The following is a 17,604-nucleotide window of genomic DNA, read 5'->3' on the forward strand; positions in this document are numbered from 1 at the left end:
AAAATAACATTCTTTCTCCAATGAATTGTCTTGAAACCCTTGTTAAAATCCATCAACCATAAATAAAAGGGTTTATTTGTAAATTCTCAATTCTGTTCCATTGATCTGTCTATTTTCGAGTCTGTACCATACTCTCTTCACAACTGTAGCTTTGTAGTGAGATGAAAACTGAATCCTTCCACTTTGACCTTCAAGATTTTTTTCCTTTGAAACAAACAGCAAATTGAAATAGTTTATTTCTTCCAATGTGGATGTCCATTATTTTTTGTTCTTGCCTAATTTTTATGACTACAACCACTAGGACAATATTGGAAAAAAGTAGCAATAAGCAGGTATTCTCATCTTATCACTGATCATATGAGGAAAGCATTCAGCCTTTCTCTAGTATATATTATGCTAGCTGTGGGTTTTTCATAGTGTGTATCAGGTTAAAGGAGTTCTTTTTTTTTGTTTTGTTTTATTTTTTTAATTTTTTATTTATTTATTTGACAGCGAGAGAGGGAACACAAGCAGGGGGAGTGGGAGAGGGAGAAGCAGGCTCCCCGCGAAGCAGGGAGCCCTATACGGGGCTCGATCCCAGGACCCCGAGATCATGACCCAAGCCGAAGGCAGATGCTTAACGACTGAGCCATCCAGGCGCCCCAAAGGAGTTCTTTCTATTCCTAGTTTGGTGAGTGTTTTTATCACCAAAGGCCATTGAATTACATCAAATGACTTTTTCCCCCCATCTATTGAGGTGATTATTGTTTTAATTCTTTATTCTATTAATATGGTGTATTAAATTTATTGTTTTGGGATGTTTAACCAACCTTGCATTACTGGGATAAATCTTAATTGGTCATAATGTATAATCCTTTTTATATGTTGATGTGTTTGGTTTGCTATTATTTTCTTTTTTTCTTTTTTTTTTTTTGCTTTCTTTTTGATTATATTAAAGATGACCAAAAATGGTACTTAATGCTACCAAGCAATTAGGTCTTTAAGAAAAGCCAGATTTGTAAGGGGCGCCTGGGTGGCTCAGTTGGTTAAGTGACTGCCTTCAGCTCAGGTCATGATCCTGGAGTCCCAGGATCGAGCCCCACATCGGGCTCCCTGCTCAGCAGGCAGCTTCTTCTGCTTCTTCCTCTGACCTTCCCCCCTCTCGTGTTTTCTCTCTCATTCCCTCTCTCTCTCAAATAAATAAAATCTTTAAAAAAAAAAAAGTCAGATTTGTGACTGAAAGGAAACAGTTTCTTGGAAACTCTCATTGTTATGGCTTAAATTTCCTTTTAAAAAAATAACTTTCCATAGGTTAAAATTAGCATTTTCACAAATACTAGCAGAGTCACTATATGAAATATTAAGAGTAAAACAAAAAACATGAATAACGAAGAAGTTCAATGTTTTATTAGTAAACTATCTTCCTGCAAGGCTGTTGCTTCATTGTATAAAAATAGCACCAGCAAGTGCAGTATATTGCAAAATTAAGGTAGTATTGTTCTTTATTTGACACATTACAACTAACAAACCTTTCTCTACTGCCAGTTATTTGACCCCCATCCGGGGATGGATGTAAGCTTAAGGCTTAATGTAACAATATCATCCTTGAATTACATAATTTTTATAACTAACTTTTAACCAAAGATAATTTCAGGATTCTGAATATTATAACTGGAGCATAAAAATCAGAGGGTGTTGCAAAACAGATGCATGTTGTGTTTTTCTGCAATCATTATGAAGTTAAGGGGTATTTTCTTCCATTAGCATTGTTGCAAGTAGTTTCTTTCTCCACTGGTATTGCTAATAGTTGCTATTTTAAATCCTCTGTGTACCACTAATCTAAGACAACTGTGCTAGATTAAGTTGTTTCATACTAGTTTATTTAGGGGTTCCATTTTCACTCCTCAATAGATTTTATGTATTTCTCATATGCTTCTTCACTCATTAATTCATCCAGTTCTGAAGGATTACTGAGTGCTATCTTGATCAGCCAACCATCTTCATAACAAGATTTGTTGACAAGTCCTGGATTTTCTGCAAGAGCTTCATTAATTTCAGTTACTTCCCCTGATAGAGGAGAATAGAGTTGACTAGCAGCTTTCACACTTTCCAAAGAACTAAACTCATCTTGTTTGTTCAGTTTTGTCCCAACTTCAGGCAGACTACAGTAAACAACATCTCCCAAAACTTTCTGTGCAAAATTGCTGATTCCCACTGTTCCAATACCATTTTCTGTTGTTATCCATTCACGTTTGTGAATTTATACACGAGAGCAGAGCAGAGCCCGCGCACAGTGCCCGGAGGGCGCCCGCCCTCAGCTCCCAGGGCAGCGGGAGGCAAGGCATGGCGGGCACGGAGGCGACGCGCAGACTGCAGCCCGCACGCTCCGCCCCGCCCCGCACGCCTCACACGCCCCGCACGCCCCACACCGCTCCGCAGGCAGCGTCATGTTGCATCTGTATTCAAAAAGGATGTTTGTCTGTGATTTTCTTTTTGTTGTGTTGTTAACCTTTGTCTGGTTTTGGTACTGGGAAAATAACAGCCTCATAACATGGGTTAGGAAGTGTTACTTCCTTTTCTAATTTTTTTTTGGAAGCGTTTGTGAAAGACTGGTCATCATTTGTCTTTAAATGTTTGATACAATTTACCAGTGAAGCCATCTAGGCCTGCCTTTTCTTTGTTGGAAGTTTTAAAATTACTCTTTAAATTTTGTTGCCTGTTGTAGGTCTTTTTAGATTATCTTTTCTTCTTGAGTAAATTCTGTTAGTTTCTTTCTAGAAATTTGTCCATTTCATTGAAATTATCTAATACAATGGCATATGACTTCATAATATTCCCGATTACAACTTTTATTACTGTACAATCAGTAGTGGTGTCTCTTTTTCATCCCTAATTGTAGTAATTTGAGTTTTCTTTCTCCCTCCTTCCTTCCCTCCCTGTCTCTCTCTCTCTCTTTCGGTGAATCTAGCTAAAGGTATATCAATTTTGTTTGATCCTTTCAAAAAAACAACTTTTGATCTCATCGCTTTTTCTCTTTTATTTTATTTCTTTCTACTCTAATCTTATTATTCCTTTCTTTCTGCTTGCTTCGAGTCAGTTTGCTCTTTATTCTGTAGTTCATAACCTGGGAAACTAGGTTATTAATTTGAGATTTTTTTTTTTTTTACATATGAGTTTATAGCTATAAATTTCCCTCGAAGCACTGTGTTATCTGCTTCCTGTAAATTTTGGTATGTTGTGTTTTCATTTTCATTCCTCTCAAATTATTTTGTAACTTCCCTATGTTTTTTCCATTAACCTATTGGGTTATTTCAAAGAGCGTTATTTAATTTCCACAAAGTTGTGAATTTCCAAAATTTTCTTCTGTTGATGTCTAATTTAATTCCAATGTGGTTGGAGAACACATTTTGTATAATTTCAGTCCTTTTAAATTTATTAGGTTGGTTTTATGACCTAGCACATGGTCTTGCCTTGAAAAGAATATGTGTTCTGCTAGAGTTGTGTAGAGTCTTCCAGAGAGGTCTTTTAGTCCCCATTGATTTACAGTGTTATTGAAGTTGCTATTCAAAGAGGAGAAAAGATTCTCCTGGTTGTTCTTTCCATTATTGCATGTAGGTGTTGAAGTCTCTGACTATCGTATTATAATGTTTGTTTCTTTCTTCAATTCTATTAGTTTTTTCTTCATGTATTTTGGAGCTCTGTGCTGAAATACATTTCTGCTTAATATCATTATATCTCCTTCATATATTGACCTGGACAATATCAAATATTCTTCTTTGCCTATAGTAACAATTTTTATCTTAAAGTCTATTTTCTTATATTAGTATCTCACTCCAGTTCTTTGTTGGCTACCTTTTGCATAAATTATATTTTTCTAACTTGTTTCTTTTAACTTGTGTCTTTTAATATAAAGCATGTTTTTTTAGATTGCCTATATTTGGATCTTATTTTTTCCCATTCTGCCAATTTCAGACATTTGATTGGTGAACATATTTTCATTTAATGTAATTACTGGTAAGGGAGGATTTATGTCTGTCATTTGCTATGTTTTCTGTATGTCTTATGTCTTCTTTATTCCTTAATTCCTGGTTTCTTTTTCATTAAGTTGATATTTTCTAGTGTACCTTTTTTCATTCCTTTGTTTTACTTTTATTGTATTTTTAGGTACTTTCTTAGTGAGTGATTGCCCTGGGGATTACACTAAGCACCCTAACTTAAAACAATCCAGTTAGTATTAATATTAACTTAATTTTAGTAGTATATAATACTTTGCTCCAATGTTTCAGTTCCCTCACCACTCCTTTGTACAATCATTGTCATCCAAATTACATTTTTACATGTTATAAGCCTATAAACAATTTTAAAATTATGGCTTTATGCAGTTGCCTTTTAAAACAGATTGGATGGGGTGCTTGGGTGGCTCAGTTGTTAAACGTCTGCCTTCGGCTCAGGTCATGGTCCCAGGGTTCAGGAATCGAGCCCCTCATCAGGCTCTCTGCTCAGCGGGAAGCCTGCTTCTCCCTCTCCCACTCCCCCTGCTTGTGTTCCCTCTCTCGCTGTGTCTCTCTCTCAAATAAATAAAATCTTAAAAAAAAATAGATTGGATAAGTACAGTGTTACAAGTAAAATATGTTTATATTGTTGCTCATAATCCCTATATATTACTTCTATTGGTGCTCTTTATATTTTTGTGTGGATTTGAGTTACCATTCAGTGTGTTTTCATTTCACTCTGAAGGACTTCCTTTACTATTTTTTTTTTGTGGGATAGATCTGTTATAAGTTATCTGTTTTTATTTTTCTGAAAATGTCATAATTTTTCACTCAATTTTGAAGAATTTAGCTACCTATAGAAATCTTGATTGATGGTGGTTTTCTTTCAATCCTTTGACGACGTCATCCCACTGTCTTCTAGTCACCATGGTTTCTTTCTTTCTTTTTTTTTAAGATTTTATTTATTTATTTGAAAGAGAGAGAGAGTATGAGCAGGAAGAGGGGCAGAGGGAGAGGGAGAAACAGAGTCCCTGCTGAGTGGAGAGCCCGACGTAGGGCTTAATCCCAGGACCCTGATCTCATGACCTGAGCTGAAGTCAGATGCTTAACTGACTGAGCCACTCAGGCGCCCCTCACCATGGTTTCTAAAAAAAAAAATAAATCATTCTAGTCCTTGTAAAGATCCCTTGTCTGTGGTGTCATTTTTTTTCTTGCTCTTTTCAATATTTTCTCTTTTTGATTTCATGATATGTCCATGATATGTTTAGGTATGGATCTCTCTGATTTACTTTACTCGGAGTTTGCTGAGCTTCTTGAATGTGTTGATTAATAATTTTTTTTATCAATTTAAGAAGTTTTTGGTCATTATTTATTCAAATATCTTTCTGCCTCTTTCTCTATCCCTTTTCTGGGGCTCCAATTACACATATATTGATACACTTAGTAGTTTCCAACAAGTCTCTGACACTCTGTTTATTTTTATTTATTCTTTTTTCTTCCAGCTCCTCTGTCTGGATAATATCTACTGGCTTCTTCAAGCTCACTAATCCTTCTGTAAGCTCAAATCTGTTCTTAAGCTCCTCCAGTGATTATTTCAGTTATTGTACTTTTTAATTCCAGTTTCTATTTTTTAAAAAAATAATTTTGTCCCTATACTGATGTTCTTTATTTGGTCAGACATCATTGTCATACTTTTTTTTTTGTTTTCTTTTAGCTCTTTAGACATAATTTCCTTCAGTTATTTGAGCACATTGTATTTATAATTGCTGATTTAAAGACTTTGTCTACTAAGTCCACAATCTGGGTACTTTCAAGGACATTCTCTTTCTTGTTTGTTTGTTAGGTCTGGTTTCATTCTTTTCCTGTGTATGTGATATATTTTCTTGTTTCCTTGCATTCCTCATAATTTTTGTTGAAAACTAGACATTTAGATAATATGTTATTTCAATTCTAATACCAGATTCCTCTGTCCCCAAGGTTTGCTGATGCTGGTGTGTTGTTGTTGCTGTTGTTTTCTTATTGGTGCTTATTTGTTTAGTAACTTCCCTGGACTAATTATAGATTCTGTGTTCTCTGCAATGTGTGGCCCCTGAGTTGAGTCTTCTGCTAGCTTTTTTTTTTTTTTCTTAAGTTCTTGTTTTTATTTTTAAATCTGGCTTCTTAGGGGTCATGCTTGGGATCAATATAATTTAATGGTCAGGCAGTAACTGGTCAGAGTTTCTTAAATGCCTTGCTTTTAGATTTATACCCTTTGCCAAATGGATCTATATGAGAAGGCAAACCTTCAAACTACAGTTTACAAGGCAGATTTAGCTTTCACTTCCTGTTTATTCAAACCCTCCAAGTCAGTCAGAGGGAGTGCCCAGTGACTTCTTTCCTAGATTTTTCCTGGGCTTTCTCACAGCTGTTTAGTCTCCAAGAAATATGTGGAAACTTTTCAAAATTCCTTATGATTTTCTAGTTCTGTTGGGTTTTCTTTTTAAATTCCCAGCCAGCCTCTTGTTGGCCTCAACTGAAATCACAGCTTAAGACAGCTGAGATGTTGCTGGGACTTGCCTTTGTTTTGGTAAGAATATGGGGGTAGACTTCCTCTTTCCCATTTTCACTGAGCTGAGCTCTGGATCAACTCACATAGCCACCATGCTCTGAGAACAGAGATTTCCCAGGGAGCTGCGAGTTTGGATAAAACATTGGCAATATTGTGGGGATGGTGTTTTTAAAGAAGCTCTAAGTAAGTCATATCTCTCCATTGTCTGCTTTTGGCTATCACACCACTAATAACAATAGCCCCAAGTTAAACCTTCACAGACTTGCCTCCCCTAACATAACTGAAATTTAGTAGTTTCTCTTTGATAAATGATTTTCAGGTTGTTCTGTGGTGCTGGTGAATTGACAAGTGTATTGTTAAATGATTAGTTTTGGTTGTTTTGCCTGTACTTTTGTTGTTTTAGAGGGAGAGTAAGGTCACCAAGGTTTTTACTCTGTTATTCCAGAAATTGATGTCCTCATATAATTTATAAATATGATTTGGCATGTTATTTAATTAATCTATCATATGTCTTAAATTTACAGCAGATATATGGTCTACCACACACACTCACAGCTGGATACAGGGCGAGAATCTCAGGTCATGGCAACCACATTCTATGCCAGAAAACTGACACTTCCAGTGACGAGTGTCTAAAAACCTATAACTTCAAAATCTGATACATTGACCCTTTATAAGAAATAATAATAAGAAATCTCTCAGTGATAAGCCATAGGCAGAGGGAAAGTAAAAGGAGAGTTTCATGAATACTTGGTGATTGGATCATCTATCCTCACCTTTCCTCCTAGAAAGTCCCATTTCTGTGTAACAAACTACACAGAAGTTTTGTGTGTAACAAACTACATCCAACATAATGACATAAAACAACAACAATTTTCTTAATGTTAAAACTTCAGGCAGGGATCAGCTAAGATATACCATACCACACAGGGTAGCTAGTGGCTTGTCTGGTATGGTGGTTCGACAATGGTATTATTCAATGCCCAGTGCCTTTGTCGAATGACTAGAAGGCTGGGCTCTGCTCAATCACTCTGTCTTTCTATCCATCAAGTCTCAAGGTTTCTCCATATGGTCTCTCCTGCAGAGTATTCAGACTTCTTAACTTCATAGATCGGAGGTCTCCAGAGGGTAAGACTAATGCTTTTAAAAGCTATGCCCAGAATTAGTTTAGTATCACTTTCACTGACTTTATTAGTCAAAGCAGTCACAGACCAGCCCACGATGAAGGAGAGATAAAATGGAACGCACCTCTTTTTTTTAAAATTTTTTTTATTATGTTATGTTAATCACCATACATTACATCATTAATTTTTGATGTAGTGTTCCATGATTCATTGTTTGCATATAACACCCAGTGCTCCATGCAGAATGTGCCTTCTTTAATACCCATCACCAGGCTAACCCATCCTCCCACCTCCCACCACTCTAGAACCCTCAGTTTGTTTTTCAGAGTCCATAGTCTCTCATGTGGAACTCATCTCTTGAAGGGAATAACATCAAAGAATTTGATGCCATCTTTAATCTGCCATGTAGCCCATCTCTGTTTGAAAATGAGATACAAAGAAGTTAGCAAATCTCTGGGCTTGAGAATGAATGCATCTCTGGGAATTTCTCATTTAAAGGGCATCTGAGACATTCTTAATAAACCGGAGAATTCGGTTTCTTCAGTCAGACATTTTCTAGATGCATTGAGTGTGACAGTGGCATTCCCTTTGGAGAATTACTAAAGCATCAGCAACAGTGGGATGAAACCTGCACTTTTCAAAGATATAAGGGGACATAGCCACACAGCATTTGAAGAGATTTCCAAAGATGATGTATCTTTTTAAGAATCCATCAGGTACACTCTTTGCTGTACCCATAACAGCAAGTGCAGTCATCCCTGACATACAGTATTGGTGTAAATGCTATTTTTCTTCCACTGTTGGACCACCTAGCAGTACGATCTCCCCAGCTCAGCTCCTAGGATAACAAAGCCTTTAGGAGGAGAGTGACTTCACTTCCTTAATGTTCCTTTGCTGGATTTTCTTAATGTTCCATCTCTTTTCACACCCATCTGTACTGGACCTGGGACACTTATCTTGATTAACTCATAAGTTTTGTCCATTACTAAACTCTCCACTCTTTCCTTTTCTAATCCTGGGGTATCTTACCATGAATATATTAACATATTTCTAATCTTAAAATGGAAAAGGGCTCTAATACTCCACTTCCACTGAGCATCTCAAATGTAGTAGATACTTTGAAACAAAAATAGAGGTCTATTTATTGATTGTCTTATAGGGGGAAACAGATACCCACCTGACAGTATCCATTTTTTGATTCTTAATACAAAAGATCATGTCCATTCTTGGACAGTAGCATTAATTTCCCAAAGGGTAGTTTTCTGTGTGGCAGGAGGGAGGTAGATCTCAGAAACACAAGAAGCAAATTCATCCTCACCCACCACTGAACCTTCCATGCTTCAAAAGTGACTAATCTTTTCAAGGATACGATACTGGTAGCACTTGTTGTAGACCAGAAGCAAAAATATCACAAGTATAACATTAAATAGTAGATATTGTTTAATATTGAACTTTTACTATGTTGAAGGCATTGTACTCTGTACTGGGTACATAACAGAAGGCAAAATAAATATGCTTCCTAAAATCATGGAGTTGAAAGTGTAATCAGAAGAGAAATAATGGCACATTAGAGACACTGATAGGAGGTCAGTGTGACTGAGGTAGAGAGAGCAGAGGGGCAAGGTCAATAAGGCCAGGTTCAAGAGGAAAGTATATGCCAAGCCATGCACAGCCTGTAGGCCATGGTAGGTATTTCCACATAAGAATGGCATAATTATAATTACATTTGAGGGCAGAAAAAAAAGTCATTCTATCTGAAATGTAGATGGATTTAATTGGTGCCAAAGTGGCTCTTGAGAAGACCAATTACAGATAATATTATTTTCCAAAGGCATGTGATGGGTTAAAATCTATAGTAGTTGATGATTGCTTGAATGTATGGAATATGATAAGGAGATAGAGATGTTAAAAACTGCTACAAGAAATTTAACGTTGACTCAATTCACTTAAAATTGCTTGATGCTAGATCAGATATAGTGGAGGTACAGAGAAAGGGAGAAAAAGTGTTAAGAGACTGCACAGTTTCTATCTTGAGCAAGAAAATGAATGGTGACCCTATTCTCTGAGACTGAGAACTCTGAATGTAATTTGACTTGAAAGATCTCCCTTGGGTATGTTCTTTGTGACATTTGAATGGAGACACTAGGTGAGTAGTTGAACATATGTGGAAATAAAAAGAGAGGTTTTGACCTGAGATGTAAACATAAGAGTCATTAGATTATAAATGGTAACAGAAGCCATGGCCATAGTCAGGATGGCCTGAAAAATACATAGTGTGAAAGTGAACAAGTAAAATGGAAACCTTCATTATTAAGTATTTTAGCATGAGCTTATGAAAGGGTAGAGAAGGACCACAGATAGTTAGAAAAGCATGAGCTGTCAGAGGCAAAGGAGACAAAATGTTTCAAGAAAAATGTGGGCAATAGAGTGGCCCATAGTCTCTGCTCATAGAGACTGAAGACAAGACAAAGAAGACTGATTAAAAGACCACTGGATTTAGTAGCATCAAGATAATTGGGAAACTAACAAGAACAGTTTCTAAGGAGTGGTGTAAATAGAAGCCAGATTGGGGTGACTTGAGAAAATAATAGGAAGCAAAGAAATGGAGACTGCCTGTGTAACAATGATTTTTAAGGCAACTGGCTATGAGAGTGAGGAGAAATGCAAGGTGGTAGTTGGAGAGAATCGTTGCATTTAAAACAACAGTGTCTTAAGTATGAACATGTTCAATAGTTGATGGGATGGATTTATTGGAAGGTAGAAATTCCATAGAAGGATGAAACATAAATAATTTATAGTGTAAGGATCCTAGGAAGATGGAGATGGGATGCTAATCACAGGAAGAAGCACATCCTCTACAATGTAGTAAGAGATAATGGAAAACATGATTGAATCTACAGAAGTAAGAGCAAAAGTTTGAATAAATTCCAAGTGAGTTCAGTTTTCTCTGAAGTAGGTGTCCAGATATAAGTGGAGTTTATGTCGAAAATATTTGTGATGTTGCAACATGACTATCGCTAACACTGCTGTGTGATATATAGGGAAGTTGTTCAGAGAATAAATCCTAAGAGTTCTCATCACAAGGAAATTTTTTCTTTATTTTTTCTTCTTTGTTTTCTTTTTATCATTTCTATATGAGAAGATGGATGTTAGCTGAACTTAGTGTGATAATCACTTCACAATATATGTAAATCAAACCATTATACTGTGTGCCTTAAAGTTTTACGATGATGGGTATCAATTATTTCTCAATAAAACTGGAAAAACAAATTCATGAGGGAAAGCAAATAAACCCAATTAATGTTGAAGAGTTCTTGGACATTGCAGATTTTCTTTCTTTATTTTTTGAAGATTTTATTTATTTATTTAGAGAGAGAGAAAAAGAGAGTGTGTGAGCAGGGGGAAGGGTAGAGGGGGAGAGAGAGAGAATATCAAGTAGACTCTGCACTGAGTGCAGTGACTGATGCAGGGCTTGATCTCCAGACCTTGAGATCATGACATGAGCCAAAATCAAGAATCACTTATTAACCAACTGAGCCACCCAGGAGCCCTGGACATTGCAGATTTTCTATTGAAGTTGCTGGTTATGACTTTATAGTAATATCAATAAATCATGGTTTGTGAATTTACCCAGTATAATTTGCACCCTTCAGTGCAGAGAAAAAAATATTGTTGGGTTCATCTTGAGTAGGGGTGCTGCCAGATAAGAATGACGAAACTCACAAGAAGGCAAGAGAATTGATGGTATTGGCAAAAATGTTACTAAAATTTTGAACTGTGGAACCTAAACTAAGTAAATGTGGAAGTTATATTACGAAGCAGTAGTAATCTAAACAGTATGGCACTGGCATAAAAACAGACACATAGATGAATAGAACAGACTAGAAAACCCAGAAATGAACACATAACTGTATGGTCAATTAATCTTTGGCAAAGGAGGAATGAGTATCCAATGGGAAAAGGATGGTCTCTTCAACAAATGGTGTTGGTAAAAATGATCAGCTACATGCAAAAGAATGAAACTGGACCACTTTCTTATACCATACACAAAAATAAACTCAAAAGAGATTGAAGACCTAAATGTAAGATCTGAAGCCATAAAAAATCCTAGAAGGAAAGCACAGGCAGTAATGTCTCTGACATTGGCCATAATGTTTTTCTGGATAGGTCTCCTGAGGCAAGGGAAACAAAAGGAAAAATAAACTATTGGCATTACACCAAAATAAAAAAGCTTCCGAACAGTGAAGAAAATAATCAACAAAACTAAAAGGCAACCTACAGAATGGGAGAAGATATTTGCAAATGACATATCTGATAAAGGCTTAGTATCCAAAATATATAAAGGACTTATAAAATTCAACAGCTAAAAAATGAATAATCCAATTAAAAATACGCAGAAGACATGAACAGATATTTCTTTAAAGAAGACATCCAGATGGCCAACAAACACATGAAAAGATGCTCAACTCATCATCAGGGAAATACAAATCAAAACTACTATGAGATATCACCTCACACCTGTCAGAATGGCTAAAATCAAAAACATGAGAAACAACAGGTATTGGGGAGGATGTGGAGAAAAAGGAACACTCCTACACTGTTGGTGGGAATGTACACTGCAATAGCCACAGTGGAAAACAGTATGGAGGTTCCTCAAAAAGTTAAAAATAGAACTACCTTATAATCCAGCAATCACATTTCTGGGTAAATTTACCCCAAAATCACAAAAACACTAATTCAAAGGGTTACATGTACCCCTATGTTTATAACAGCATTATATACAATAGCCAAAATACAGAAGCAGCCAAATGTCCACTAATAGAGGAATGGATAAAGAAGATGTTTTCTATATACACACACACAGAGACACACACAACGAAATATTATTCAGTCATAAAAAGAATGGAATCTTGCCATTTGCAATGACATGGATGGAACTAGAGAGTATAATGCTAAGCAAAGTCAGTCAGTCAGAGAAAGACAAATACCATAGGACTTCACTCATATGTTAAATTTGAGAAACAAAACAAATGAGTAAAGGTGGAAAAAAGAAAGAGAGAGACAAACCAAGAAACAGACTCTTAACTACAGAGAACTGATAGTTAATAGAGGGGAGTTGGACAGGGGGATGAGTTAAATAGGTGATGGGGATTGAGGAGTGTGCTTGTCATGATGAGCACCAAGTGGTGCATGGAGTTGTTGAATGACTATATTGTACACCAGAAACTAACATAACACTGCATGTTAAATCTACTGGAATTAAAGTTAAAAAAACAAAATAACAGAAAAAGAAAGATGGGAGTGATGAAATAGAGAGTTTAGAATTTAAAAAGAGTAATAAAACTGGATTCCCTGATGGCTTTTACAAAAAAAGAATAGCTTAGTAAGAGAAAAGATTTTGATCAAATCTTCAGTGATTCAGTGATTTGTAGATTGTGCTTGTCTATTTCCTGTTTGACTACTTACAAATTTTGGGATGGAGGGCAGGTGAATTGTATGGAACCCTGGGGAAGGGCCAGGTGGGGATTTGGTGTTTGGGGTTTATGAGACCTGGTTTCTTTCATATACCGTAATCCTCATAAAGGAAATAAGAAAGGAGAGAAGATGATCTCATGATCCCTACCCATAAGTAAAAACATCAGAATCATGAGGGCCCTTTTCCAAACTCTGCAAATCCCACACATACCAGATTGCCCCCCGCCCCCACCAAGCTTCAAGTATAAATGGCTTACTTCTGGAACTTCTTGCCCCAAATTCCCCACTGAGAGTCACTGTTTTAATTGAGTCACTGTTGCTGAGAGTGGTATGTTTTATCCCTCAGTGATGTTGAGGAGGAAAAAGAAAAGGTTAAGAACTCCAACACTACACCAAACTGCTAAAGATCGAACAAACTCTGAAGTGCATCTTTTTAGACACATTCTCCCGCCCTTGTAACTCCGTATCCTTCACACATAATATAATGCTTTGCATATAATAAATGCTCAACACGCAGGTCTTGAATTACATTCCAGATTATATGGAATTTATAATCCAATTATAATTGGCTTAATTGCCAGCTCTGTTGTATAATCTGAATGTAATTACATTATACAACAGAGCTGACAATTAAAATTTCTTTCCTTTCCAGCTACCACACTTTGTTTTTCTAATATTAAAATTAAAAAAAACACATGATGGACATGGAAAAACATAATTCTGAGTCCTTCTAGCAACACTTCACTTTTCCTCTACCTCCGGCCATTTCTCTCTCCTTCAGCAACTCTGAGTCATTATCCTGGCCTCTAGACATCCATCCCAATTAGGACCAGTTGTCCAAATCAAACTTTCAAGAGCTTGGCTTCAGGCTCCGGGTTCCATCTTTCTCCCCTTTCTTGCTTCTAGAAAAATTCTGATTCCCTTAAACATCTGTTTTTTTCCCAGCCATAGTGAAACTCTGATTAACCTAAATTATACTAGGTTGGAATTCTTGATAGCTTTTATAAAACTCTTTTGGAGATATTTTCATTTTTAAAAAAAGGGAGTATAGAAAGAAGGAATGAAGGAAAGAAAGACTGAAGGGAGGGAGAGAGAGAGGGAGGAAGGAAGGGGAAAAATGAGGGAGGAAGGAAATGAAATAACAGTATGAGCCTGAAATCTTATAGAACCAATAGAGATGGACTATTTGAAATATTGGAAAGGGTAAACTGAAGATTAGATCTCATAATGAGATCGACCTCTGCAACAAATACGGTTGAAGTAACAGTCTCAAGGACATGCAGAGGCAAAACTATATCCCGATTTCCCCAGCTTTCCTTTGCTTTGTCACATGACTAGATTGGGGATTGCTAGGTGGACTGGCCATGCTTTATTCCTCCTATCACCATCCCTATCACAGTATCCAGGACATAGTAGTTAATAAGTAAATTCTTAACCAAAAAATAAAAAAGTGAAGTTTATCAATCCCAGAGGGGTTTAATATGGGAAGTTTCCAAAATTTAGACTGTATATGTACCTCAAACTTTACAGGAAGTTTCCAGTTTCAAATAACAAGCTTCAAAGTTTTTACAAGTAAAATTTATGGAGCTCAGGACTACCCTGTGAAGAATATACTATTATTTTCTCCATTCTATTTTTAAGGAGAGTGGGGCACAGAGTGATAGAGTGATTAAGTAACTTGCCCCAAGTTCACAGACAGCAAATGGTGAGACAAAGATTTGAATCTTGGCGTTTTGACTTCTGAAGAGTTTATGTCTTTTCGTTTTTGTTTTTTTTTAAGATTTTTATTTATTTCTTTGGTAGAGAGATAGCGACAGAGATAGTGGGAAAGAGTATGTGAGCAGGGAGGAGAGGGAGAGCAGGCTCCCCACTGAGCAGGGAGCCCGATGCAGATCTTGATCCCAGGACTCTGGGATCATGACTGAGCCAAAGGCAGGCGCTTAACCGACTAAGCCACCCAGGTACCCTGAAGAGCTTATGTTCTTAATCAGTACACTATATGCCTCACTTTAAAATATGTTCTGTGGACTTCAGGGGCGCTTGGGTGGCTCAGTCGTTAAGCGTCTGCCTTCAGCTCAGGTCATGATTCCAGGGTCCTGGGATTGAGCCCCATATCGGGCTCTCTGCTCAGGGGTAAACCTGCTTCTCCCTCTCCTACTCCCCCTGCTTGTGTTCTCTCTCTCGCTATGTCTCTCTCTGTCAAATAAATAAAATCTTTAAAATAAAATAAAATAAAATAAAATGTTCTGTGGACTTCAGTCCACATATGGCTAAGTATATCTGGTTAAGTACCTTGTTTGATATAATAAGTATCATACATATATTTGTATGACATACATACATACATATATATAACATATATTTGAAACAAAACTTTAGCCCAATTCCTCAATTATTGGTAGAAATGGGAAGAAGCATGGTAGAGATCACCAGATAAAACAAACCAGTGCTGAATGAGCATTAGGATTTCTTCATCATCATCACTGACATTTAAATGTGGCAAGATTTGGCCAAAACTACATACATTGTCTTATTGAATCCTTGCAACAAAACTCTGATATAAACATTTTTATAATATTCTTATTCTACAGATAAAAAACCTGAGACAGAGATTACATAACTTGTCCAAGGTCACACTGCTGGTAACTGACAGATCCAACCTCAAGAAGTCTGATACCAAAGTATGTATTCTTAACTAATAAAGTACACCATTTCCCTGGAAAAACTGCTAGTTAATTTTAATAGCCCTTACAAAATACATAAATGTACCAAACAGAGTGTTCTGAGGAGAGTTCTGATTTCTATGTCAGAATGTGCCAGCCTAAGTCACCTGAATAAAGGCTTGCTTTTCTGCCATTAATGCCATTAATGCTTAAGTGCAGAAGGATTTAAGCTTATCATAAATTTTTCGTCAGTGAAAAATTTGTCACTGTAGAATCCTCAGGTCCATGAAATACGGAGAGGAGCATGGTACTAGCAGTGATGCTGTAAACATATGTCAATACTCAACAGCATTCAGTGAAGTAATGATCCCTAAGAAGACAAGCGATACTGAAGAGGGAAAGGTGGTGAGCAGAAGACTTAACTCATGACTCCATAACCCTGCTCTGTGCCTTTAAATGTATGGGAAAAAAAAAAAAGGTAAGAAAAAGATACACTGTGATTGATGATTAAGGGAGAAAAACTATCTTAAACATCCTCAAGCCCTGCATTTTCTCTATCTGCCTTCTTTCCATGCCCAGGAGAAACATTTTGAAGTTCCCCATCTTCAAACACAATGAATCACACAGACAAGGTAAATAATCGACATATTCTGTTGGCAGCCAGCAAAGGATGATCTGTCGGGAGGCTGAATTTCCCAAGATCCTGTGTAGAATAAATCTCATGGAAATGCTTCATTGATCATATTAAGTGCCAGTCGAAAGTTACAAGGTATTTCATTGGTAGAAGCTGCCTGTGACCCTCCAAACTGAAGCTCTTTAATTTGTTTCTTCTAAAGAGGCTCCAGAGTCTCATAAAGGTAGCATCAAAAATTCTGCAGAGGCTCTAGAGTTTGATCTCAACTTGTAGCGATATATGTAATTACTGAATGTGGGGGAGAGCAACATATAAATATTGAAAAGAAAAAGGATGATGAAGGCTGCAAGAATTTTATGAAGTTATTATAATAGTTCTATCTGGTTGCCCATATTCCAGTATTCAAGTAGAACTAAAGAGATTCTCAGGATCCTGAAGATTTTACCAGCTTTTCTTTAGATGGCTTAACATTTTGATGAAGCCTGCTGTGTTATAGTATCAATCATAACTATTTACGATTCCTGAAGTACAGCAGTGAAAGAGGCACGGTTCTAGCTGCTACACGCTAGATCATCTGACTATAAATGTGTCGTGTTACTGTAAGAAATCGCTGCGGAGACTACCTCTTCACCAAACCCATTCGCTCTACTTCCTGCTCAAGCAGCAAGCCTTCCTTCCTCAGCTTGTCCTGCACTTCTGTGTGGCCCAGTGACTGACTGACTTCTAACCAAAGCTGTATTTGGTTTATGTGTGGTGGTTTCCTTTTCTGCTGCTATTACTGAAATTTGATTCAAAGTTTTTTTTAATCAGAAAATGAGTTATTACTTTTATCAAAATATGTAGATACTTATGTGTGTGTATATATATATGTATTTTATTCATTATCAAAATTTTATCTATGAAAAAATGTTAAGAAGAATGTAAAAAAAAAAAATCCTGGGAAATAACTACCGCCAATACATGAGAACATATTTCCAGACATCTCTCTGTGCAGACAGAGAGACAGATAGACAGACAAAGAGAAGCTCTTTTGCACTTGCCACCTCTGATTTCTCCATCACAATGTCACCCCCACAGTGCCCCCTAGGAGGCTAGAACACTGTTCTAAGGAAGTGAGCCTGATCGATTTGGCAAAGTTTCCAAATCTTTCAGCCTTTGTTGTTGGTGGTGGTGATGGTGGTGGTATTTA

The 17,604-nt window shown here is 36.8% G+C and overlaps 1 pseudogene; it reads right to left on the reverse strand.

The window, feature by feature from the left end:
- Positions 1-1,729: 1,729 nt before the first annotated feature.
- On the reverse strand, positions 1,730-4,293 carry LOC112834575 (glycine cleavage system H protein, mitochondrial-like; annotated as a pseudogene).
- Between the last annotated feature and the right edge of the window lie 13,311 nt (positions 4,294-17,604).

This window comes from Callorhinus ursinus, unplaced genomic scaffold (genome assembly GCF_003265705.2).
Source record: "Callorhinus ursinus isolate GAN/ISIS: 27379988/994484 unplaced genomic scaffold, GSC_fseal_2.0 scaffold17, whole genome shotgun sequence".
Classification (NCBI taxonomy): Eukaryota; Metazoa; Chordata; class Mammalia; order Carnivora; family Otariidae; genus Callorhinus; species Callorhinus ursinus.